We start from the raw sequence: 27,251 nt of genomic DNA, 5'->3' as shown, positions 1-27,251 counted from the left end.
GCCTGTTATGGCCTCATGAATCCTGGCAGAAGATATGAGACTCCAGGGTCAGAGACAAAGGAGTATTATGACTCACAGCCTAGCAAGCAGCATAAGCATCATGCTCATTGTCAATTCCCCTTGCCCTCAACTCCTGCAAGAATGATATGAAAGAGTAAATATAGCATGTGCAATAGGCTTGCATCAGAGAAATATGGGTGAATCACAGGAATATTGGACTTGGACTTGGGGAATTCACTGCTTTTGTAATAAGCAACAGGTAAGTCTGTGAGGGAAACTTTGACTCATAGGAAGATATCACCTTATCAAGGCTGCTTGCTATAAACACAACTCTAAGAAATAATCTGGATAAAGGTCAGGGTCTTGCATTCTGGGCATATCCCATCATAACATGCAGAGATGCCCAGGACTGAAGGAGGATTGCTTCTTCCAACAACAGCTTCAAGGGTGGCTATGATACAAAGTCAGGTTGAGGAATTCTATCCTGGATCTGGTCTTGTGGCAGTGTAAGTGACCACCTTCACAGTACTAAAATATTACTTCTCCCATCCAATAATATAAGTTGGAAAAACTGGAGAAGTCGACATTAGGCCAGATCTCCAGAAACAACTCCCAGAATTCTACAGATGTGACCTTGCAAGAGAACTGTCCCTTTGGGGACAGTGTCTGGGACCACTGGGTTAAGAATATACACTGAAGGGCTGGGGTTGTGGCTCAAGCGGTAGCGCGCTCGCCTGGCAGGCGTGCGGCCGGGGTTCGATTCTCAGCACCACATACAAACAAAGATGTTGTGTCCGCCGAGAACTAAAAAATAAATATTAAAAATTCTCTCTCTCTCTCAAAAAAAAAAAAAAAAGAATATACACCGAAGTGTCAGCTTCAGGATGAGAAAACTGCAGGCAGGAAGAACCAGTGCTGTGCTGCCTTCAGCACCCCAGACGCTGCAGAATGAACCTGGAATACTACAGCAGCAGTTCCTGCCTTTCCAAAACTTTCTTGTCACCCCCAAAGAGTCAAAAGTTGTAGAAATGTCCTGGGCCTCATTTTCAAACTTCATGTGAGTATTTTTAATTAATAGGATCAAATACAAACCCAGAATCCTATTTCCAAAGAAAGAAGTCTAAGAAATGTAATTTCGAGCTCTCCAGCTTCTTCGGTATTGGAAAACCCCAGAAACGAGAGAAGGATGAAACTCGTGTGAGCCAGTTCATAGAGTCTTCATGTTCCTATTTCTGCTCCTTAAGGGTAGGGGTCCTTCCTCTTCACAACTTCCACGGTCCTCAGAAAATGCTAAGAATACAGTAAGTGTGATAAATCCCACCTAATTAAGAAAGTTCATTATATCGTGGGAAATTCAGATGGACTCTTAAAAATCTATAATATCTTGAAGCTTGATTCAGCCCTTGATGTGATGTGGAACTTGTCAGGGAAAACATGTTCCAAAGGATTTTTGAGGAAACCATCCTCTGAGCCTTGGATGGCTTTTATTAGTCATACTTACTGATCCTAACATCTATTTAAATCTCTTTCTTTTCTAGAATAAGGCAGTGCAACTTCTTTAACTTTCCATGATAGATAATGTTTGCTTTTGCTTTTTTTTATACATCTCCAATTTCTTCTTATTTTAAATATTCTTAAAACAGGAAGGAAAAACTTATTATTGCATTTTAATAGTATCTACCTAGTCTCAGTACAATAAAAATTATTTTCCAGTGAACCAAAGGAATTGAGGATGATGGGCTTCCCAAAATCTTCTCCCCTTGATGTTTGGAGGATCCTCATAATAATATGTCCTACAGTAGGGATGCCATGGCTTGCCAAGGAGGCCTCCCTTTGCCATGTACCGGAACAATCAACAAATGAACTTCCAAAGGTGGCAGGAATGGTTGGGATCCCCTCAGAGAAAGTGGATTGAATTCAGAGGTGACAGCTGCAGATACTGTTGTCCTGACAAGACTGGTAATGTCCAGATAGAGGAGGTTGTCTGCTGTTTTCTCAGAGATGCTTGGTGCCTTGCTCATTTTCCAAGTCCAGCATTTCATCTCCACCCTCATGTATCTGATAAGCCCACAATACCTTGCCAACTGATTTCTTTTTTCCTTAATGTGACTGGGGTCAGTTTCTGTTGCTTCCAATTGATGAACCAGACTAGGAGAGAACTTACCCATTGTGGTCATCCAAGCATACTGACTATATGTGGTTGTAAGGGAGACTGGAAGGGATATTTGTCCACTCCCTACCTCAAGCTTCCCTGACTTTGATTCAAAAGATGCATCAATTCAGCCATACAGTTAGGAAAGCATTACTTTCCCCACTTTGCCAATATGTAAAAATGGCAAATATTTCAAGATAGGAAAAAATCAACAAGGTGAACTGTGAGGATCATCTTGTATAAGACCTACAAAGCCCAAACTCAGAGTGGAGATTTTCACTATTTTATACCACTGATACCCAGTATGAACTTGGATGACCTCTGATCAAGCCCAGAGAGGGTCACCCTACTGGGACACAATGTTGTGTCAGCAGAAAAACTGGCTTCGGTGACCTTTTCCATCTTCTCTTTGGTGACTTTTACTTAGCTGTAAGCTGAGTAAAAGCACCCTGTATTTACATGGCAATGAGGAGCAAGTAGTTTTCTCACCCTGTCTTTAGGCCATTCACAGATTGCTGCAGACCAGGCCTTTTGTGAGCCACCATTGGCTCTCCAGATCCCCTCCCATTTACTTTCTCAGGACCTCTTCCCAGCTAACTAACATGAACAACTTATACAGGTTTAGTTCTGGAGAAATCGCTAACAAACAAACCTCTTAGCAGTTTGGGCTGGACTCACCTCTGGGGGGTTCCTTGTGTGTGTCTCCATTGTGTTCTGCACCACACTTGAACTCTCCCTTCTTAAGCTTTCAACAACTTCAGCACAGGGAGTGGAGGTCATGCCTTTGCATCTCTGGCACCTGGCACAGTGGCTGTCACGTGGTAGATGCTGAAGAATTAATTCGTCAAGTGTGTTCTGAAATGTCAATCGGCCCTTCCTCTCAAAAAATTGTTTTAATTTTGGCAAGACGGATTTGTGAAGATCATGTCTAATTTCAGCGTGGAGTGCACATGTGTGGAGTTAGTCATGATGCTTTGCTGATTGGGGAGATACTGGGAGGTGCAGGTGCTCCTCTTCCTGCAGTCACTGTTGCAACTGCTTTATCAGGGATGATCACGGCAATCAAGGGTTTCTCACAGAGGGTGACATCCCCAGCTCAAACCATTACCAGAATCTTCTGCTAATTCCTAAATTTCAAAAAGAATGCAAAGGACAGAAAAATTCAAATGAACACATTTTGAACAACAGATAGAAATAGTAAACTTAAAGCTTCTGTCTCTTTAGAGGCAGCAAACAGGATGCTCAGTGGCAAGTCTCTGTGCCCTCTTTGTGGCTTGAACCATTCACTCCTCTGCACAACCTCCTTGCTTCTGCTGCTAGGGGCTGGATATGCTTTCCACAGGACTGGCAAATTCTCATTAAGATTCTCTTTTCTTGAGGCCTGGGGTTGTGGCTCAGTGGTAGAGTGCTCACCTAGCATGCATGAGGCACTGGGTTTGATCCTTAGCACCACATAAATATAAAATAAAGATATTGTGTCCACCTAAAACTGAAGAATAAATATTTTTTTAAAAAATCCTCTTTTCTTAGGATTGATTCCCAATGGTCACAACTTAATTTGGCACAGTTGATGCAGTTCTGTCTCCTGAGTGTAATTTTGATGTACATGACATAGAGGGTATAGAGAAGATGTGTACAGGGGATAGCAGATGTGGCTTAGGATATACATAAGACAGACGAGGATAGCAGACACAATTCAGAAAATGAACTGTGGGGACAGAGTGAAAGATGGATTAGGAGCCAATCAGTACAAAGGACATTTACAATCATCTACAAGATGGTGAGGCGAGGGCTTCCTCTATGCAGCTGTAGTGTGTCAGGCAGGAACAAACTTAAGAGATGCTCCCTTCATGGCATATGAATGCAGGAAAAGGAAAAGCCATGAAAAACCCTGAGGTCTGTGGCGTAGGTGACAGAACTGTCACAGTTCTGTCAACAATGGCATTCACTGAAATAGGATGCAAAAAGGAGTTTGTGCAGGAAAAAAAAACTGATTTCAGTTTGAACATTTTTAAGATGTAGTGCCCTTGAAATATCCAGGTGGAGCTGTCCAGCAAGCCTATTTACATATGGACTAGAAAAAAGGTCTGGACTATAGATTTAGATTTGTTGTGTTAAAGTCACTAGCTATGTGAGTTCAGAAAGTTAATTAACATCTCTCAGCATCAGATTTTCATCTACAAAATGAGGATAAAAATGGTACCTGTTTTATATGACTGTTACAAATATTGATTAACTTAATATCTGTAAGCTTCATAGAACCACCCCTGGCACTAGGTAAGGGTATTAGCTATTATTATTATTATTATTATTATTATAGATTTTGGCAAGATATTCTTTTTTTTTTTTTTTAAAGAGAGAGTGAGAGGAGAGAGAGAGAGAGAGAGAGAGAGAGAGAGAGAGAGAGAGAGAATTTTTTTTTTTTTAATATTTATTATTTTTTAGTTCTCGGCGGACACAACATCTTTGTTGGTATGTGGTGCTGAGGATCGAACCCGGGCCGCACGCATGTCAGGCGAGCGCGCTACCGCTTGAGCCACATCCCCAGCCCGCAAGATATTCTTATTATGTGTATTCTTTACCTATCACCTTTTGGCTTTCTCTTGCCATCATCCTGGGTGAAAATCTTAGTTCTTACAACTCATGAGGAGTTTCACAGTGGGCTTTATCTTTATGCATTTTGTCTTAAAAAAAAAATAAAAAAAAACCTGAAATGAGTTGTGCTTCTTGCTAACTGGAAAATTCCCTAGGAAAGCCTGCAATACAGTCTTGATTACTCTTGCTCCTCACCGAGCCCACACTAACACTCCAGCCAGGATCTAATGAGGAATACATATGCTACTAACTGGGACCTCTGTTATTTTGACAACATCCCCTGCCTTCTTCCATTATTAAATTAAGGTACATGCCTTGTACAAATCTGGAGTGGAACAAAAAAAAAAAAAAAAAGAGCAAAGCAGAAGGTACAAATCACATATAACCAAGGCATGACCACTGCATGGCTATTTACTTCTGGTCTATATTGGACCATTTCTTCCTTTGTGGAGATGGTGAGCAGAGCATTCCCCCACCCTGGCCCACACTGCCTGCCTTTTGACCCTGCTCCTGCAGATACGTGCAGGTGACTTTAGACATTCAGCTCTCAGTATGACCATTGGGTTTCAGCAAGTTGTCAGGCTGGGAGTGAATACAGCCTTCACAGTAGTGCCCTGGATGAACTCCAGCTGAAGCCCTGATGGTCTCAGGGTCTCTGTTGCAGATTCAATTGGATTAGTTACCCATTAGTTCTTCTTCTGACCCTGGGTGCAGGGGTGCAGGCATGGGTAAATTAGAAGGGGCTGCTTTTAAATGAAGGGAGACCTGCTGAGCGGGCTCTGTAAATCATCCTAACCAGAAGGACCAGCTCAGCCAGGATCAAAGGCTTGGAAAAGAGCTGCACATCATTGAGCCTCCCGGCTGCCTCCACCCCCAGCACTTCCCTGGTGGAGGACCTGCTGAGGTGGGACACCACCGGGAGACATTCCTCTATTACACCTCTAAGTAGCACCAGGATCAGGTGTGCTGACTGAGCACCTTGGCTTAACCCCGACTACATTTTTCAAACACTTTCATCCATCTAATGTGCAAGATATTTTGCACACACATCCAAGTTTGCCACTGCAAATTAACTATGCGTGCCATTTTGATATTCTGTTCAAAGACAATATCAAGGATCCAAAAAATCAGCTATTAACGTGAAGATGTAAAGTTTGTAAGCCAGGGATCGAGGTGGCAGAAGATACTGTTTAAACATTCTGATCATGTCGGAAGGGTAGATCATGCCCTGAGCCTTGAACCCGAGGAAATCAAAGTCCACAGAGTCCACAGTATCCAAACCCCTAATTGCTGCTGGTTTGAATTTAGCAGCAAATTGTACATAATACCAATAAATGACCTTTCTTCAGGGGTACACTGGCATGATTGTTGGGACCTTGTAACAAATACCTAGTGCCATTTAATGATGGAATGACATATCAATGATATGCAAATTTTTACAGCACAGCAATTAAGCAGTTTAGAATTTTACGACAGTGTTTGGGCTTTCTACAACAACAAAAAAGGGGACCAATAAAGGGCTGTGATGGATGGGCTAATCCCCACTGGAAATATACCATGTAATGCTGTGGAGACAAGACATTATGGATAGCATTGTGATGATCGGTTGTTAATCTCCCTTCCCAGTCTCCCCACCACCACCCTGTCCCCTGTAAGCCCGTGGTCTCACCCCTCCCTGCAGCTCAGGGCTGAGGATTGAGTGGCAGCCACGTTGTTGGGACACGAGTCTGGGGTACAGATGGGAAAGTTGGGGCATGGTGATCTGCTGCGTGTACGGAATACAGAGCTAAAGGGGCTCACATCGAGGCAGCCTGTCAGCAGGGGACAGAACTGGGGGCCATATGCTGCTCTTCTTCTCCCTTCTGTCGCCAAGTCTGCTGCCTCATCCTTCTGTCAGGGGACACTTTAATGATGAACATGTTTTAAACAGTTTTGTTTACCTAGCAACAGCTTTTCTAAGAGGGGGTCTTAATTAGTCACCTTAAACCATTTTTGGTTTAGATTTTTTTTTAAGCATTCATTCATTTGTTCATTCATCTGGAAGAATCTCTCTCTTGCTCATTCTGGGCACACACACACCCTCCCCACCCCCCTACCCTGGAGGCTGTTGTTACTGTTTCCATGAAAAACTGGGTCTGCATTACAAAACTAGTTTTAATAGCTATATGCCATTTTTCTTTCTTTCATACATACTTTAATACCACAATTAGCTTTGAAGGGTAGATTTTTCTCCACTTGTCAGAGGCACTATTCCTTTGTGAAGCTCTTTAATAGGATCTGCATTTTAAAATGGAATCCCATTTGGTGAATTTTTTTTTTCATAATTTTGTACTACTGGTTGTGGTCATTTCCACGTCAAAGGAGTGGGCTCCAAGCTGATTTAACAATTCAGTCTGTTAGGACAGAAAAACAGAAAATTCTACTTTTAATTTCATCTATTATGTTATCAGTTTTCTTTTCAAATTTGATTCCCACAGCACAGTGAAAGCAAAATAGCTTCCTGTTATTTTTCTGAGTTAACTTTTCCTTTTGGGTCCCTTTATTTAATATAAAACATTTTGAATTCTCATCTATAGATTTCTGTTAAGAAAAAAATAATGCCAAACTTTAAAAATCTGTTAGTTTATTTAAATAAAAATATTTAATTTGAAATAAATTAAAATTTTGAATTAGCATCATCCAAAATGTTGAGAATGAAATGTTTTTCTTTCCTTCCTTTCATTTCTTTCTTTTATTCATTCTTCCTTTCTCTCTTTCTTTTTACCTTTTTTTTGTAATGAAATTTGCACAGTAGTTTAACAACCAGAAGACAATTTTACCAAATGTGCTTAATCATTAACTCTCATTAGACAATAGCTCCCATAAAAATCAAATGACACAGGCTAATTCCTGAAGGACTACCTCTGCTTTGACAGTATTGAACCAGATTCTTCCTTATTGTAAAAGAACAACACCTCTTTCAAGCCCCTGGCTGTTTCCATTAGAACCTGGGATCAGCTTAAGCTGTGGGAGTATTTACCACTGAGGACCAAGCTTCATGTTTATTCATAACAAGGGTGGATCAAGTAAAATGTAGGTGCAGGGAAGTAGAAAAGGGCTGGCCCAGAAGATATTTCTTAGAATAAACATCACATTTTTATGTGAATGCTAACTCACAATAAGGGGAGGGAGGGAAGACTAGAAGTACTTTTAGTTAGACAAAGGGAAATGAAGAAAAGGGTGAGGGAATGGGAATAGGAAAGATAATAGACGAATGGGGCATTACTATCCTATGTGCATATATGCACGACCAGTATACATCATGTATAACCAGAAGAAAAGTATAATATGCCAAAATACATTCTACTATCATGTATAATTAATAAGAACAAATAAAAATATTCAAGAATATATTTTGACTGGTAACTTAGTTTGTGTCTTAGTAATTAAATAATGACTTTTAATTAGACATTTCTTTTTCTTTGTACAAATTATAGTATTCCCAAAATAGGTTGTATTTGGAACTCTAAAGATGAAATTTTTATAGTCAACTGAACTGATTTTTTAAAATATTTTTTTAGTTGTCAATGAATCATTTTTATTTTATTTACTTATATGTGGTTCTAAAGATTGAACCCAGGGCCTTATACATGCTAGGCAAGCGCTCTATCACTGAACCACAACTCCAGCCCGATTTTTTAAATTTTTCAATTAATAGATTTAATCCTCAACTTCAGAAACCACTGGTATTTTTACTATCTTTATAGCTTTGTTTTTTCTAGAATATTGTATAGGTGGAATATGATACATAACCTGTTCAGATAAAATTATTTCACTATCAATATGTATTTAAGCTTCTTCTGTCTTTTCATGGCTTTTTATTACTAAATAATATTCCATTGTACAGATATACCAAGATGAATTTTTATAGCACTTAATTATCTCATTATTGCCCAAATGAAAAAAATCTATCTTTCAAAGGTAGATTGTGTATACATACTATATGGTTGATTTGATTCTTAAATTTGGAGATAAATTTGAAAAAGTTGTTTACTTTTAAAGTTTGGCATTGAGTTGGGCTAACTAGTTAAATATGGTATTAAAATTACTATAAGATACATAAAACATTAATTGAAAGAAATAGAAAAGCCTCAAAGCTACTTTGGACAGGGAAGGATGCTTCATGAGGTTGGTTTATGGTTAACCAAAAAGTATCATGTCATCCCACGTGTATGCCAAATGGGGCGGAACAAAGCATTCTAGTGTGTGTCTGTGTTAGAGGGTGCACAGGGAAGAGGATTCACTGTCATCATTGAAAAACTTTGCTAGGAATTCTGTGTCAACAAGGTGGGCACAGCAAGTCACTGTGTCCAACTTTTGAAGAATCACTTGCAGGAAGCCCCTACTTTAGGTATTCTAAAGATTGAACCCAGGGTTCAATCATAGAAGACTGAAATTATCTGAAGAATTTTTAAAATCTTAGAGAATTTTTTTTAAGTATTTTTGCTTTATTTTTTTTATTTTTTATTTTTTTTAATTTTTTTTATTGGTTGTTCACAACATTACAAAGCTCTTGACATATCATATTTCATACATTAGATTGAAGTGGGTTATGAACCCCCAATTTTATTCCAAATGCAGATTGCAGAATCACATCAGTTACACATCCACAATTTTACATAATGCCCTATTAGTAACTGTTGTATTCTGCTACCTTTCCTATCCCCTACTATCCCCCCTCCCCTCCCCTCCCAACTTCTCTCTCTACCCCGTCTACTGTAATTCATTTCTCTCCTTGTTTATTTTCCCATTCCCCTCACAACCTCTTATATGTAATTTTGTATAGCAATGAGGGTCTCCCTTCATTTCCATGCAATTTCCCTTTTCTCTCCCTTTCCCTCACATCTCATGTCTCTGTTTAATGTTAATCTTTTCTTCCTACTCTTCCTCCCTGCTCTGTTCATAGTTGCTCTCATTATATCAAAGAAGACATTTGGTATTTGTTTTTTAGGGATTGGCTAGCTTCACTAAGCATAAGCTGCTCTAGTGCCATCCATTTCCCTGCAAATTCTATGATTTTGTCATTTTTGATTGCTGCATAGTACTCCATTGTGTATAGATGCCACATTTTTTTATCCATTCATCTATTGAAGGGCATCTGGGTTGGTTCCACAGTCTAGCTATTGTGAATTGTGCTGCTATGAACATTGATGTGGCAGTATCCCTGTAGCATGCTCTTTTAAGGTCTTCAGGGAATAGTCCGAAAAGGGCAATAGCAGGGTCAAATGGTGGTTCCATTCCCAGCTTTCCCAGGAATCTCCAAACTGCTTTCCAAATTGGCCACACCAATTTGCAGTCCCACCAGCAATGTACAAGTGTACCCTTTTCTCCACATCCTTGCCAGCACTTGTTGTTGTTTGACTTTATAGTGGCTGCCAATCTTACTGGAGTGAGATGGTATCTTAGGGTGGTTTTGATTTGCATTTCTCTGACTGCTAGAGATGGAGAGCATTTTTTGATGTACTTGTTGATTGATTGTATATCCTCCTCTGAGAAGTGTCTGTTCAGGTCCTTGGCCCATTTGTTGATTGGGTTATTTGTTTTCTTATTGTCTAATTTTTTGAGTTCTTTGTATACGATGGACATTAGGGCTCTATCTGAAGTGTGAGGAGTAAAAATTTGTTCCCAGGATGTAGGCTCCCTATTTACCTCTCTTATTGTTTCTCTTGCTGAGAAAAAACTTTTTAGTTTAAGTAAGTCCCATTTGTTGATTCTTGTTATTAACTCTTGTGCTATGGGTGTCCTATTAAGGAATTTGGAGCCCGACCCCACAATCTGTAGATCGGAGCCAACTTTTTCTTCTATCAGACGCAGAGTTTCTGATTTGATATCAAGCTCCTTGATCCATTTTGAGTTAACTTTTGTGCATGGCGAGAGAAAGGGATTCAGTTTCATTTTGTTGCATATGGATTTCCAGTTTTCCCAACACCATTTGTTGAAGATGCTATCCTTCCTCCATTGCATGCTTTTAGCCCCTTTATCAAATATAAGATAGTTGTAACTTTGTGGATTAGTCTCTATGTCCTCTATTCTATACCATTGGTCCACCCGCCAGTTTTGGTACCAGTACCATGCTGTTTTTGTTACTATTGCTCTGTAATATAGTTTGAAATCTGGTATCGCTATACCGCCTGATTCACACTTCCTGTTTAGAATTGCTTTTGCTATTCTGGGTCTTTTATTTTTCCATATGAATTTCATGATTGCTTTATCTATTTCTACAAGAAATGCCGTTGGGATTTTGATTGGCATTGCATTAAACCTATAGAGAACTTTTGGTAATATCGCCATTTTGATGATGTTAGTTCTGCCTATCCATGAACAGGGTATATTTTTCCATCTTCTAAGATCTTCTTCTACTTCTCTCTTTAGGGTTCTGTAGTTTTCATTGTATAAATCTTTCACCTCTTTTGTTAGGTTGATTCCCAAGTATTTTATTTTTTTTGAGGATATTGTGAATGGAGTGTTTTTCCTCATTTCCATTTCAGAAGTTTTGTCGCTGATATACAGAAATGCCTTTGATTTATGCGTGTTGATTTTATATCCTGCCACTTTGCTGAATTCATTTATTAGTTCTAGTAGTTTTCTTTGTAGACCCTTTTGGGTCTTCTAGGTATAGAATCATGTCATCTGCAAATAGTGATAATTTAAGTTCTTCTTTTCCTATTTTTATGCCTTTAATTTCTTTCGTCTAATTGCTCTGGCCAGTGTTTCGAGAACTATATTGAATAGAAGTGGTGATAGAGGGCATCCCTGTCTTGTTCCGGATTTTAGAGGGAATGCCTTCAACTTTTGTCCATTCAGAATGATGCTAGCCTGAGGCTTAGCATAGATAGCTTTTACAATGTCAAGGTAAGTTCCTGTTATCCCTAGTTTTTCTAATGTTTTGAACATAGAGGGATGCTGTACTTTGTCGAATGCTTTCTCTGCATCTATCGAGATGATCATATGGTTCTTATCTTTAAGTCTATTGATGTGGTGAATAACATTTATTGATTTCCGTATGTTGAACCATCCTTGCATCCCAGGGATGAATCCTACTTGATCATGGTGCACAATTTTTTTGATGTGTTTTTGTATTCGATTCGCCAGAATTTTATTGAGGATTTTTGCATCTAGGTTCATTAGAGATAATGGTCTGTAGTTTTCTTTCTTTGAGGTGTCTTTGTCTGGTTTCGGAATCAGGGTGATGTTGGCCTCATAGAATGAATTTGGAAGAGCTCCCTCTTTTTCTATTTCCTGAAATAGCTTGAAAAGTATTGGTATTAATTCTTCTTTAAAGGTTTTGTAAAACTCCACTGTATACCCATCCGGTCCTGGGCTTTTCTTGGTTGGTAGTCTTTTGATGGCTTCTTCAATTTCATCCATTGATATTGGTCTGTTCAGATTGTGTGTATCCTCCTGACTCAGTCTGGGCAAATCATATGACTTAAGAAATTTATCGATGTCTTCACTATCCTCTATTTTATTGGAATATAGATTTTCAAAATAATTTCTAATTCTCTTCTGTATTTCTGTAGCATCTGTTGTGATATTGCCTTTTTCATCCCGTATGTTAGTAATTTGAGTTCTTTCTCTTCTTCCCTTCGTTAGCATGGCTAAAGGTCTGTCGATCTTATTTATTTTTTCGAAGAACCAACTTTTAGTTTTGTTAATTTTTTCAATACTTACTTTTGTTTCAATTTCATTGATTTCCGCTCTGATTTTAATTATTTCTTGCCTTCTGCTACATTTGCTGTTGTTTTGCTCTTTCTTTTCTAGGGCTTTGAGTTGGAGTGTGAGCTCATTTATTTGTTGGTTTTTTTCTTTTTTTGAGGAATGACCACCAGGCGATGAATTTTCCTCATAAAACTGCTTTCATTGTGTCCCATAGATTCCAATATGTTGTGTCTGTATTTTCATTTATCTCTAAGAATTTTTTTATTTCCTCCTTTATGTCTTCTGTAACCCATTGATCACTCAGTAACATATTGTTCATTTTCCATGTGATGTAGGATTTTTCCTTCCTTCTTTTATCATTGATTTCCAGTTTCATTCCATTATGATCAGATAAAATGCATAGTATTATCTCCACCCCTTTATATTTACTGAGGGTTGCCCTATGGCATAATATATGGTTTATTTTTGAGAAGGATCCATGTGCTGCTGAGAAAAAAGTATATCCACTTGATGATGGTTGATATATTCTATATAAGTCAGTTAAGTCTAGGTTATTGATTGTGGTATTGAGTTCAATAGTTTCTTTATTCAACTTTTGTTTGGAGGATCTGTCCAATGGTGAGAGAGGTGTGTTGAAGTCTCCCATAATTATTGTGTTGTGGTCTTTTTGATTCTTGAACTTGAGGAGAATTTGTTTTATGAATGTCGCAGCACCATTATTTGGTGCGTATATATTGATAATTGTTATGTTTGTTGGTGAATGGTTCCTTTTAACAGTATATAATGACCTTCTTTATCCCTTTTGATTAACTTAGTTTTGAAGTTGATTTTATTCGATATGAGGATGGCCACCCCTGCTTGCTTACGAGGACCGTGTGCGTGGTATATTTTTTCCCATCCTTTCACCTTCAGCCTGTGTATGTCTTTTCCAATCAGATGTGTCTCCTGGAGGCAGCATATTGTTGGATTTGTTTTTTTAATCCATGATACCAGCCTATGTCGCTTTATTGGAGAGTTTAAGCCATTAACATTCAGAGTTACTATTGATATATGGTTTGTACTTCCATCCATGTTTGATTGTTTATCCTTTTTTAAAAAATTTAGTTTGTTTCTCCATGATTATCTTTCCCCTTGCCCTCTGTCTTTACTGAGGCAATTCCCACTGATGGTTTTGGTTATTGTTTTTCATTTCTTCCTCGTGTAGTGTTTTGCTCAGAATGCTTTGCAATGCTGGTTTTCTGGCTGCAAATTCTTTTAACTTTTGTTTATCGTGAAAGATTTTTATTTCATTGTCATACCTGAAACTTAATTTTGCTGGATACAGAATTCTTGGTTGGCATCCATTGTCTTTCAGTGTTTGAAATACATTGTTCCATGACCTTCTTGCTTTCAGTGTCTGTGATGAAAAATCCGTTGTTAACCTTATTGGTTTACCCCTGAATGTAATCTGTCTCCTTTCTCTTGTAGCTTTTAATATTTTCTCTTTGTTCTGTATATTGGATATCTTCATAACAATGTGTCTTGACGTTGGTCTACTGTGATTTTGTGTGCTCGGTGTCCTGTATGCATCTTCAATTTGTATATCTGTTTCCTTTTTTATTTCTGGAGAGTTTTCTGTAATTATTTCATTCAGAATGTTACTCATTCCCTTGGTTTGAATCTCTGTACCTTCTTCTATCCCGATGACTCGTAAGTTTGTTTTTTTTATGTTATCCCATAACTCTTGGATGTTTTTCTCGTGATTTTTTACCAGCCTTTCTGAGTTGGCTAGACTGTTTTCAAGATGATATATTTTGTCTTCATTATCTGATGTTCTGGCTTCTACTTGCTCCACTCTGTTAGTGATACTCTCAATTGAGTTTTTAATTTGGTTTATCGTTTCCTTCATTTCTAGAATTATTGTTTGATTATTTTTTATAATCTCTATCTCCTGATAAAGATGCTTAACTTCTTCTTTTATCTGTTTATGAAATTCATTCTCAATGTGTTCTTTCGCTGCTTGAATTTGCTGTCTTGTATCTTCTTTAAGGTTCCATTCCATCTGTCTAAGGTGTTCCTTGAGTTCTTTATATGACCATTTTTCTGATGACTCTTTGTCCTCCTGAATATTTAGGCTGTCCTGCATTGTTTGTACTCCTTTTCTTCCTTGTTTTTTGAAGCTGCTCATGTTACTTCTTGTTCTGTTTGACTGCTGAGATACTGTTTCCTCCTATAAATTAATTTGATGCTTGGGAGGAAAGGTATTTGAAGGGAAGGGAAGAAGTCACTAAAGAGAATGAGAGTAGGCAGGTAGAATTCAAGGAAAGGGGGATAAGAAAAATGAAAAGACTAAAGAAGAAAAAAATAGGAACTAAAAAAAGAAAAAAATTTTTTAAAAAATAATAATAATTTTAAAAAAATTAAAATTAAAATTAGTAGAAAAAAATTAAAAAAAAATATTTTGAAAAAAAATTAATAAAACAACAAGAAAGAAAAATGAAAATGAAAGAAAAACCCAAATCAAAAGAAAGAGAAAAGAAAAAAAGAAAAAGAAAAAAGAAAATAGAAAAAACAACAACAACAAAAAAAACCAAAAACCTAATAAATGCCGTCTTAGAGTTTGATTAACTTCTCTTCCAGTAGGTGGCGCTGTGCCCACCAGGTCAAGTTTCTCCTGTCAATACGCGGGAACCAATCACTGTGCAGTAGCTCCTCCCAGACTGGGCGAGTCTCCAATCCTGAGTGTCTAGGGCCTCCTCTTGTGTCTAGTCACTTCCCACTTTTTCTCTAGCCAGGCCCCTCTCACCACAATACTGGCTACACGCCAGGTCTGCTGCTCCCGGGAGCCCTGTTTTCATGAACGACTGGGCACACTCTTCCAGTTTGCCATTCCCTCAGACCCTAAGTTTGTAGAGCTTGGGGCTGAGAATCCTCAGCGGATTTTACTTGCCCTCCGGTATCCACTTCCCCGTAGCTGGTGCAAGAGACCTCAGCAGTCAGCCCTGGTGGGAGCGGTAGTTCCGCGCCGCGGTTCCCGCACCACCTCTGATTCCCTCGGGCTGGCTATCATGCTCACGGGAGAGCTGGGAGGGGCCCTTACGGGAGAGCTGGGAGGGGCCCTTAAGGTTTCCCCAATGTGTGGAGAGGGAAGGCTAGGGGATCACACACCTGTAGCTGCAGGTTTCAATGAAGTTATCTCCTCCGCAGCAGTCTGATGACGTCAGTTCTCTGCCATAGTGGTGTCTCTTGCAAATGGCGACAGTTCGTTTCCCTTTGCCGGGCGACCAATGCAACGGGTGGGTCCTTACTGTCTCTCCCAAGCCCCTTTTCAAACCTGTGGCCACTACTTATGAAGGCTCGGTAGGTATTTACCTCCGTAGGATGAGAAGGGCTGACCAGTTGTTTCAGCCGGATGGATTAATGCTGAGTCATAGCTCTTTGTCTGCGGGAAGCAGGTGAACGGGAGTTTGAATTCAGCCGATCAGGGCTCAGTGCGTGTTCTCAGATCACTTGGATTTTAAATTGTCACTCATCAGCTGTTTCATTTAACTCGGCAGCTCACTCGCGCGGTGAAGAGTCTGCTCTATGGTGCTCCGCGGGAGGCGGCGGCGGCTGCGGCCTTCGGGACCCCCGGGAGGGGGTGCGGGTTGGGGGAGGGGAGGCGGCGCCTCGGGCACGCGGGAGAGCAGGCGGGGTGGGGGAAAGAAATTGAGATCTAGATTTAGAGACTGAGCTTGGGAGGAGAGACAGCTAGGGAGAAGCAAAGCGGAGAGGCGGAGAGGAGAAGGAGAAGGGGCCGATAGAGCCGTGCAGCTGGGGCTGCAGCCTTACTGCTCGCACTGAAGTCGTGATGGACTCCCTCCACCTTGGCTGGATTCGTGGCGGATTCACTCCACCTAGGCCCCTTTCTTGACACGGTGCTGGGTTTTTGTCGACAGATCTCCTTTAATGGTCTTTACCTCATCTTTTCAGACGCGGCGGCGTGGAGCACGGAGCGGCTTACTCACTTCCCGCCGCCATCTTTTTTAGCAATCTTAGAGAATTTTTAAAAATCGGGCTGGAGTTGTGGTTAGTGATAGAGCGCTTGCCTGGCATGTGTAAGGCCCTGGGTTCAATCTTCAGAATTTAAGCGAAGAGGTATATATTACCCCAAGAAAAGAATAGATCAGAAACCTTTTGGTTGATGAAGACTACCTCCCTGGATATCAGTGGGTGTGGACAGCTCGTCATGGACAGGATAAGGAGGAAGTTGCATAGAAATCAGGAGTCTCTAGGCAGGAAAAGAATTGATTGAAATACTGGTGATTTTCCTCTTCAGAATCAGACAGAGAAGTTAGGGCAGTTCCAGGTCAAGTCCACAGGCTATTTCCTGAAGGACTACCTGTGCTTTTACAATATGAACCAGATTATTCCTTATTGTAAAACAACAACTCCTTTTTCAAGCCACTGGCTGTTTTCATTAGAACCTGGGATCAGATTAAGCTGTGGGACTAGAGGTAAGGTGCATAAAACACAGGGCAGAAAGATCCCAATCTCCTAAAGTGAAGTGAGGTCTCCAAACCCAACCTAACACAGAGGACACCATGTGAATGGGACACCATGTGAATCTGGAGCTGGAAGCTGACCTAGGAGTCATCTCCTGTGGTGGGTTTGCTTCACAAGTGGGTGTGACCAGAAGGAGCAGGAGCAAAAAACCCCAAAGGCCCTGCAGCCAGGGATCTGAGCCTGCAGAGCAAGCATGAGTCCAGTAGGGGCAGGGGAGATTTTGGGGAGACTATGGGCATAGCAAATGCCATGGGACAGGCAGATGTTTCCAACTCACTGTCCAACTGGCTTGTATTCACTCATTGACCGCAGTGCTAGTGGGGGATTCTGGGAGTTGGGCAGGTCTCAAGAGGAAGGCTTCTTGCTTGAGTCACTAATAAATAAAAAGTGAACAAATAAATAAGCTAATGAGTGTGGCTTCATTAGTCCTCCAAACCCATGAAGAGAAATACACCCTAACATGTTCCAGCCGGACTCCAGCTGAGGAATAACTCTTCCACCACACCAGAAGGTAGGTGAGCAGGACTCTGCATCCTGCACCAAGCAGCCTAACACTGCTGGGGGTGGGGGTGGAAACAAGACTTCAAACACAGTCAGGTGAGACTGAAAGACAAGCTGAGGCTGAATGTCAGGAAGAGAAAAACAAATTCCTTGTTAATGAGTAATTCAGCCTGAGTCTTTTGTTGGGCATATTACAGGCCTATAAAGTCTTTGCTGTTATACAGGACAGGATTTTTTTTTTCTTATGAAGAATACATTTTTAATTATGTATTTTACCAGCACAGATATCAGGATTCATGTTATAAGCAAATGCATCTTGCATTTGTGGTTGGCATCTGTGGAGTGGTTGTTGTTAACTGCAATGTTTGAGTTTGGTCACAGCTGCTTATTTTATTGTCATTTCAATTGAGTCATGTGCCTGATTTGTCCTACATGAGTTAAGCTATTGTTAATGGCTATTTGATTGTTGTTGGAGAGCTTTCTGTGGGTAACTTCTGACAAGTTTTTATTTTTAAAATCATCATCAATGGGTGTAGTCAACTTAGAAGAAAATCCCAGAAGCACACTGTTAAACAAATGCTGCACACTGATAATCCTGTGGGCATAGACATATTGTTGTGTGGCAAATCTCAGGTCAGAAGAAAGCATTTCTCTGTAATTTATTTGAAATCCATTAATTAATTAATTAATTAACTTTTGTCTTTCTTAGTGGTATATAAAATAACAAAGTATCTTTCCATGAAATATTCCTTAGTTACATAGTAGATAACCAGCTGCATGAAAGACTATCATTTTTTCCATTGATAGGTAGGTAGCATTTACCAACTAACCCCATGACATGTCTGCTTGGTTGTATATCTAACCTAACGCCAGCACTTTAAATATGCTTTGCTTTGATAAAAATAGAACTGCTTTAATTTTTCAAGCCTACTACTGCTTTCTTGTTATAAAATTTTAAGAAGTATCTGGGAAAAATTTTCATCGTTTCCAATAATGTATCTGACTATAAGACATTCTAATGCTCTGCTCTAAACACACATTATGTAAGTTACTAGTGATCTTTGTATATGTCTATATTATAATTCTTATGGAATACTATGGTCAAATACATTTGTATATGCTTTTCTATCCAGGATAATATTAGCTGTGCTCCACTTTACAATTAAGTCAAGATACTCAAGGAATCAATTCTGATGCCCAGAGTAAGCAATATGAGCAATCCTGCTTATAGAAGATATTTTATTGTCACTTGCATTAAGTTGTTTGTTCAACAGATATTACTGAATGCCTAATATGTAATAGCCCCACTATGCTAAACATTGGGAGCAGAGGTAAACAAGCATATACCACATCAACATTTAACCATTATCTATTTACACACTAACAAGTGACATTTGTGCTGTAGCTTAATTAAATAAACCAATAATATCCCTTAAAAATTGTGTACTAAAAGTTTTATAGATCTATACATAGTACTATATTTATCCACATTACACTGAAAATACTGTGTAAGTATCTATTATTTTTTAGAAATAAAGAGTGAAAGAGAAGATTGTGATCACTAATGCTAGAATTCTCCAAGGATTGCTAAAATTGTAGTTATTTTTCCATAATTATTAATACTCCAGAGTGAAACCTCCCTACTTGCTATTGCTTTGGTTCCAGTTTCTTTCTTTTCTGCTGCCTGGGTGGGGCTGGATCACATGGGAGGGGAAACCTGAGAGGCTGGGGGAGGACTTTGCCAGTACTTCCCTAACTACACCCTCCCCATTCACACCCATGTCACTCTGAGTATTACCAGTCTGACTGTTGGAAGGAGAGGAGCCTTTCTCTGCAAGGCAGTTGCTCTTCGGTTTTAGAGAACAAAATAATTACATGAGGAGTTATTAAAATCCCTATCCTGTTTTGAGTTGCCCTCCCTATATCAAAGAAGACATTCGGCATTTGTTTTTTAGGGATTGGCTAGCTTTACTTAGCATAATCTGCTCTAATGCCATCCATTTCCCTGCAAATGCCATGATTTTGTTATTTTTTAGTGCTGAGAGCATGAGAAGAAGCTTACCATTAAACAGGGACGAGAGGTGGGAGGGAATGGGAGAGAGAAGGGGGATTGCATGGAAATGGAAGGAGACCCTCATTGTTATACAAAATTACATATAAGAGGATGTGAGGGGAAAGGGGAAAAAAACAAGAGAGAGAAATGAATTACAGTAGATGGGGTACAGAGAGAAGAGGGGAGAGGAGGGGAGGGGAGGGGTTAAAGGAAGGGGATAGGAAGGACAGCAGAATACGACACTAGTATGGCAGTGTGTATAAACCGTGGATGTGTAACCAATGTGATCCTGCAATCTGTACACGTGGTAAAAGTGGAAGTTCACAACCCACTTGAATCAAATGTATGAAATATGAAATGTCATGAGCATTGTAATGTTTTGAGCAACCAATAAAAAAAAGAATATTCAGCCTTGCATGGTTAACACAAAAGTGTATATAAATAAACAATGAGATGCCAAAAAAAAAAAAAATCCCGATTCTAAGGCTCCATCCCCCAAATATCTTGATTCAGCTGGTCTAAATTTATTCTCTTCTACTGAAAGCCACAGTAATTTTTTTTTTTTTTTTTTTTTTTTTTGGTACTGGGGATTGAATTCAGGGATACTGAACCAGTGAGCCATATCCCCAGCCTTTTTTTTTTATATATATATTTTATTTAGAGAAAGAGTCTCACTGAGTTGCTTAGGGCCTAGTTAAGTTGCTGAGGCTGGCTTTGAACTTGGGATGCTCCTGCCTCAGCCTTCCAATTTTCTAGGATTGCAGGCATGAGCTACAATACCCGGCTCACAGCAGACTTTTAAAGCAAGGAGTATCCACTCATTTCTTCAGCAGTTACCTAAGAGGAAAGGTTGAGTCTTTCTCTCTCCCTCCCCCCCCTCTCCTCCCCCTCCCCCACACCATATAAAGAAAAAAAGGTTTAAAAGAAGACCCCAGCTCTGGTTCTATCCACAATGGAATGATATGAGGAATGCTAGATTTACCTTTTCATAGTAAAGAGCTATACAAGCAGACAAAGTATACAAAGTGACTGTTTTTAGGAGTAGATTAACATTGCAGATTGTCATTCTTGAGACAAAACTCAGGAGGTGTGTTCTACATTCACCCAGCTTCCTTCCTGAAGGCACAGCAGACAGAGCAGCACTGTCCCTGGGCTCCCGAAGAAGCAAGGATAGGGATTTGAGGCTGGTGAGGCAGCTGCTACCGGCAAGTTTGGCAAGGCAGGCAAGGAGGCTAAGGGGCAGTAAAGGAGCCCCAGAATCTGTACAGATGTCCTCATGAAGTGTGGCTGGACCAAGGCATTGTACCTGCAAGGGTCCACTCTAGGAGACCTGCAGGAGTAGTTATTGGTAGGTGTTGGATTTCTAGAACTCTCAATTGAGGAAGGAGCTGGATTTCCAACCAGGCATACAGGAGAAACACTATTGACATCCTGCACATTAGCTGAGACACCATTAAGGCCAGATCTATTTGATCATGTCATTTCCAAGTTCAAATTCTTCCTTGACTCCCCCTGTTTTCAGGAAAAAGCAGTAAAATTCTTGTGCTAGCCTTCAGCATGGGGTATGCCCTGAGACCATTCCAGCCATATCCCCTCCCTGCTCCCTGGCTCTCTGCACTCCAGCAGCCCTTTCTGACTTCCCTCTGACCTCAGGGCCTTTAACCAGGCTTTTCACCCTGAGACACTCATTCTATTCTATGCAGTCAGACTGGTTATAAAAAGTAAGGCCCAGGTGTATGTTGATTATAAGAGACACAATTTAAATATAAAGACAAAGATTAAAAGCCAAAGGATAAAAAAAGATATTTCATGTAAACAATAAATATTAAAAGCTGGAGTGTCTATCAATACCATGGTAGACACTTCAAAGCTAGGAATGTTAGCAGAGATAAAGAGAGATATATAACAATGGTAAAAGTCTAGTTCACTGAGGAGATAGTAATCTTTAATGTGTATGCATTTAATAAAAGAGCTTCAAAATAAGCAAAACCCAAAGGAATAAAAGGAGACATGGACATATCCACTATTACAGTGCAAATTTACTTCTCTTTCAGTAATTTCTTGAACAAATAGGAAAAAAAATTCAGGGCATAGAAGACTTGCATAACCATCAACCAATCTTCTCAAATTAGCATCTGGAAGGCTACCCCAACCTCTGTTGTACAATGTTTTTCTCAAGTGCACGTGAAATATTCACCAACAAAAAAAAATTGGGGTCCATAAAACAAAGCTCAAGAAATTTTTAAACATTTGAACCATACAGTATGTTTTCTGAGGAAAACAGAATTGGAGATTAATTATCAAAAAATATCTGAAAAAAATAGATATTTGAACATTTAATATACTACATGGGTCAAGGAAGAAACAATCAGAAAAAAATTTAAATAATTTGAACTGAAGGCTAATAAAAGTCATCTTTAAATTCATGGGCAGCTAAAGCAGTGTTTAGAGGGAAATTTATAGCATTCACAGAGTAAAAGAAGTCAGACTCAAGGTGACCTATTGTGTGATTCTAACAAACAAAATTAATCTCTGCTTTCAGATATCAGGCTAGTGGGTCTCCTTGGGTAGGTATAGTCCACAGAAGGATGTTGTATTAGTCTGCCAGAGCTGCCATAACAAAAAGCCACAGGCTGCATGGATTAAATAACACAAACTTATTTTCTCCCATTTGTCCAAGATCGAGGTGCAGATAGGGTTGTTTACTTCTGAGGCTTCTTTTCTTGGCTTCTGATGGGTTCCTGTTGTATCCACACACGGTCGGTCTTTTCTCTATATGCACATGTCCCTTGGTGTCTCTTCTTCTGCTTTTAAGGACACTAGCCCTGTTGGATAAGGACCCTCATCCTTATGAGCTTATTAACCTTAATTACATCTTTAAAGGCCTCATTTCCATATACAGTCACATTGGAGTTAGAGCTTCACCATGGACATTTTAGGAGGACACAATTAGTCACCACAGATACATAGGACAGCTTCTAGGATGCTGTCAGTTTTCTGTTTCCTCACTGAAAATGATGAATACATCTGTATTCACCCTCATAAAATTAATGGATCAATTTATATATGGTAATAGACTTTTCTGTATGCAAAAGATTTCTTTATAAGTGTAAAAAAACGTTAAAGTTGAAAAACTTCATTATGCAGAAAAGAGAGATCTAAGGAATGAGAATACTTGCCCCACATCCTGTTCCTACAGATTTCCTAAGAGCATGATCTCTAGAGTTATCCAGACCAAGAGGATCCAGCTTCTTACTGCAGTGGTTAACAACTTCACTTCAGATCTTATTCTTCCTCGAAAAGGGAGTGGTAACACCATCAATACCTGCCTGGCAGGGCTGCTGTGGGAAGTGGTGCACTCCATGAACTTTAGCTCCATTAGAATTCATGACTACTGCCTCTTTTTCAGGGCTTTCCCTGTCCCTGGTGCCCAGTTAAGGGTCAATCAATTCTGGGAGAATTCCCAGTCTTGAAATTCCACCATGGAGAGGAAAATTGTTAGAAAAGTTGAGGAATCCTGCTACTTTCAAAGAGTGCAAGAAACTTTGAAAGAATTCCACAGGTGTTCCTGAAAATTAGGGATGAATCTATACTTAAAGCACCCAAACCAAAGGATGCCCAGTTATAAAGTTTCCAGTTTATATTCTTCATTTTGTTATTCCCTCAAACTACAATAACCTTCTCTTTTCCTCTCTCTAAATAAGAATATTTCTTCATCCTTTAAGGTTCACTTAAGTGCTACTAACTCTATGACCATATCTCAGGTTGCTTTAATCTGTTTTAGCCTTTCCTTTCTTGGACCTCCTAGGACATCTGCTCTTTTATTGTACTCTTTAATTTCTTAATAATGTTGCAATTGCATTGAAAGATGACTGTTGTTTATTTAACTGTCTTCTCATTGAAATTATCAGTCATTAGAGAGCAGAGACACCTTTTCCCAGTGTTTTCTGCCTAGACTGCAAGCTCAGCGAGAATACCACTCAGGCTCCTTCATGGTTTTAACCACAGTGTTGCTTAGGGTGGTGCCTGGAGAGTGATGCATATTGAGCACTGTGGAAGGAAAGTGAGGTTCTGAGGTTCCAGGTGTTGTCAGGGAATGCCCCAGGCCAGAACAGCAGCATCTCCTGGAAATGTTTCAAGGAAGCTCTAAATATCAGGCAAAAAAAAAAAAATAGAGCAGACTTTTCTAAAGAGGATGAAAATAGACTGTAATGGAGTGATGCTGAGTCAAAAGAAATGGATCAGCTGGTAACCATTTCATTCTTTCTAGACTGAAGACCTAAAATCAACCCCCAAATTTCTGTACTCCTCCCATGGTTATTCCTACCTTCATTGAAGTCTTAGACTCTACAAAATCTGTTACTTATGTGCTTCTGTTTGCTATCTTTTCACAAAGCTTATTGTATGCCTCTCTCTATGTGATTATTATTTTCTAAATCATTTTAACAGATACTAAATAACCCATCACTGATGAATATCATAATTTATTTTGTCATTTTGTACTCTTAGAAACTTAGTTTTTTTCCCCAGTATTGCTATGGTAAGTAATGCTTTGGTTATCTTTGTATAGAGATATGTCATTGTTTTTCTGATTATTTCCTTAGGATAGATCCCAGAGAATTCTAGATGTGAGTTCTAGAATTCAAAATGCCTGAGTGCTTTTTTTTTTTTTTTTGCAATGGCTAATTCCTTCCCAGAATTCATACTATAGCCAGGAATATATCGGAGTATCAGTTTTCAAACAAAAAGCTACCTTTTAAAAAATGGTAGAAACTGTACTCCAGAAGCAAACTATGTGACTAGGTGTAAGGAGTTAATGAACAAGTAAATAAAGGTAGGACATCTTCATTCCAAGTGATACTTAAGTATTTATAGTGGCAATAATGGTGACAGTAGTTGAAGTCATGGGTATACTTTATCTACCTTTTTATTTAACTTTCCAATGAGAAAACAGTGCTTGATCACCATCTTAGTCCATCAGGCTGCTATAACAAACACCATGAACTCTGTCACCTCTGACACATGAAAATTTATTTGTCACAGTCTTGAGGCTGGAAGTCCAAGATCAAGGCAGCCACAGATTCAGCATCTGGTAAGTCCAGTACTTCACAAATGGCCACGTCTCCTTGCATACTCACACAGTGACTATGTGGAAAGGGCAAGCTAGCTCTTTTATAAAGGTGCTAATCCCAATCATAAGGACTTTATGATTGGGATTACTCTCTGAACCTACTCATGAACCCTGGGGAGGGCCCACCTCTTAAAACCACCACCTTCTAGCTTAGGATTTCAATAAGTGAATTTGCAGAGAATATACACACAGTCTGACCATAGCAATTATGTAACATAAGAGCTCCTAGTGGGGAAAAAAAACCCACCATTGTCTGGGGTTTCAGAATTAAAAGAAAATTTACTATAAAATGCAATGCTGAAAAATTATGTGAATAGCATAGCATCAAACATATATATTCAATCTGTAAACTGTGGTTCTATTTTGTGACTCTGCATCACTCAAAATATGGATCTAGTTAAGCAAGGAGGCTCCACGAACCAAAATAATTTTTTTTTTTGTCAGGCCCCAAACAGGATATTTCTAGACTGATTCTGGAAATAAGGCCACTGGCAGCTCATTTCCTGAACTGGTCAGCAACCCCAGCAGGTTGACTGATGAGGACACAGCTCAGAAAACTCAAAGAACTGTCATTGAAGATACTGAATCTAGAAATATGAGGTGTGAAGGGTCAGCAAAGGGCTACAGGTAAAGACACTTCTGATATGGGAGAGGTGAAAGGAATCACGGTAGTGGGTCATGGGGACAGAGTTCCCTCTGGTGGATTTCCAGACAGAAGGTCCCAATAGAAAGGTCTCTTTCTTCACCTTCTAAAATTCCACCATCTCTTTTTTTTTTTTTTCTGATTCTGACTACCACTTCTTGCCCTCATATATTACCTCTCTCTGTCCACCTCTTAAATATTGGGTTTCCTTGTGATTTTTGTCCTTTTCTTCTTATTTACTAAACTCAGCCTAGAGCACCCCATTCACTCCCATATATCTAATAACTGTTTGTTTATGTCCCTCCCGTGACTCCCTCAGCTCAGAACATTCATGCACCTGGAGGCTTAGATTCTCACTGCCTCCTCTGCCTCCTGGTTCCTATTTCCTCATGTTGTTCAAGCCAGTGATTAAATTTTAACCTTTTAAAAAAATCTTTTAATTATTATTTTATTAGCAGTACTATAACAACTTAATCTGTTTTTCTCCTTGCATGAGGGACCTCATATATATGAACACAATTATTATTTGGACGAGCACTTAATTGCAGCTACCATTATAGTTATGTTATGGATGCAGAAATGAAGGTTTAGAGGATAAAGAAGTTTGCCAGACCTCATACAGCTAGCAAACAGCTAGCATGGTACCTTGTCCTCTATAGAACAGGCTGAGACTCTCCCTGGAAGTCATAAACATGTGACATGCCCAGTCAGCTCTATCTTTATAAAGTAACTCTTCACCTAGAATTTAGGAGTGCAGTAACTGTGGACTGAGAAAAGGGGCAGAGAAGGCAGGGTTCATACATGGAAATGCCACCAACTTCACACATAGTTTAACACCAAGGAGGCTTCACTGGTCTTGATGTGTCTTTGGCCACCACACTGGGGAGTTTTCCTAGGGCCTCGTCCACCCAGCCTGACTTCCATCAATCCACAAGCCTCACTCCCTTCTCCACCCTCTGCTCTCACTACTCACAGTCATTACTGAAAGCAACAAGCAAATCTTTCATTTTGTTTTATGCAAAAAGGTTTTTAGAACTCTCTTCTCTGGCATCTGATAACTATGTTCTTGGTGAAGCATTTGTCAAGGTTGTTTTATATACAAAATATTCCTTTAGGACTCAAGCAGGATCTAAAATGGACTTCCAATTGGGCCACTCCTACTTTTATACCTTCAATGGCTCCCTGCTATTTTTAGAAGAAAATCCAAATCTCTTACCTTAGTTTTCAAGATCACCATTTCCTGGACGAGTGCACTTGTCCATCTTTATTCTATTTTTCTCTCCATGTTCTTTTTTCTCTGGGCCAAGATAACATGTGTTTTCTGTGCCTAGAAAGATGTCCAACCACATCATCCCACCTCCACCCCCAGCATGTTGCCTCACTTCCTGTTACTTGTAGGTCCCAATCTAAACATCACCTCCCCTAAAATGCCTTTCCAGGCTGCCAAAGGCAGGTTTTATCTTTCGCTCTGTACTCTGAATTATTCATGCATGCTTCATTTTCTGTGTCCCACATGCCAGTGAGTTCCTTGAATTCAGGACCAAAACTTTAACTTCCTGTCTACTAAGCCTAGTATATAACAATATGATGGTTTAAAATAGGGGTTAGCAAGTTTTTTATGTAAATGGCCACATGGTTAATATTTTCATTTCTGTTGCAACTACTCGAGTTTGTCATAGTAGGATAAAAGCTAATGTAGATAACAGATAAATAAATAGGCATTTCCATGTTCTTTATAAAAATAGATGGCTGAGGGGATAGGAAAGGTAGCAGAATACAACAGTTACTACTAGGGCATTATGTAAAATTGTGGATGTGTAACCGACGTGATTCTGCAATCTGCATTTGGGGTAAAATTGGGAGTTCATAACCCACTTCAATCTAATGTATGAAATATGATATGTCAAGAGCTTTGTAATGTTGTGAACAACCAATAAAAAAAATAAGAATATAT

This window comes from Spermophilus citellus, assembly GCF_964194105.1.
Source record: "Spermophilus citellus genome assembly, chromosome: 5".
Lineage (NCBI taxonomy): Eukaryota > Metazoa > Chordata > Mammalia > Rodentia > Sciuridae > Spermophilus > Spermophilus citellus.
Note: the sequence above shows the minus strand (reverse complement) of the source record.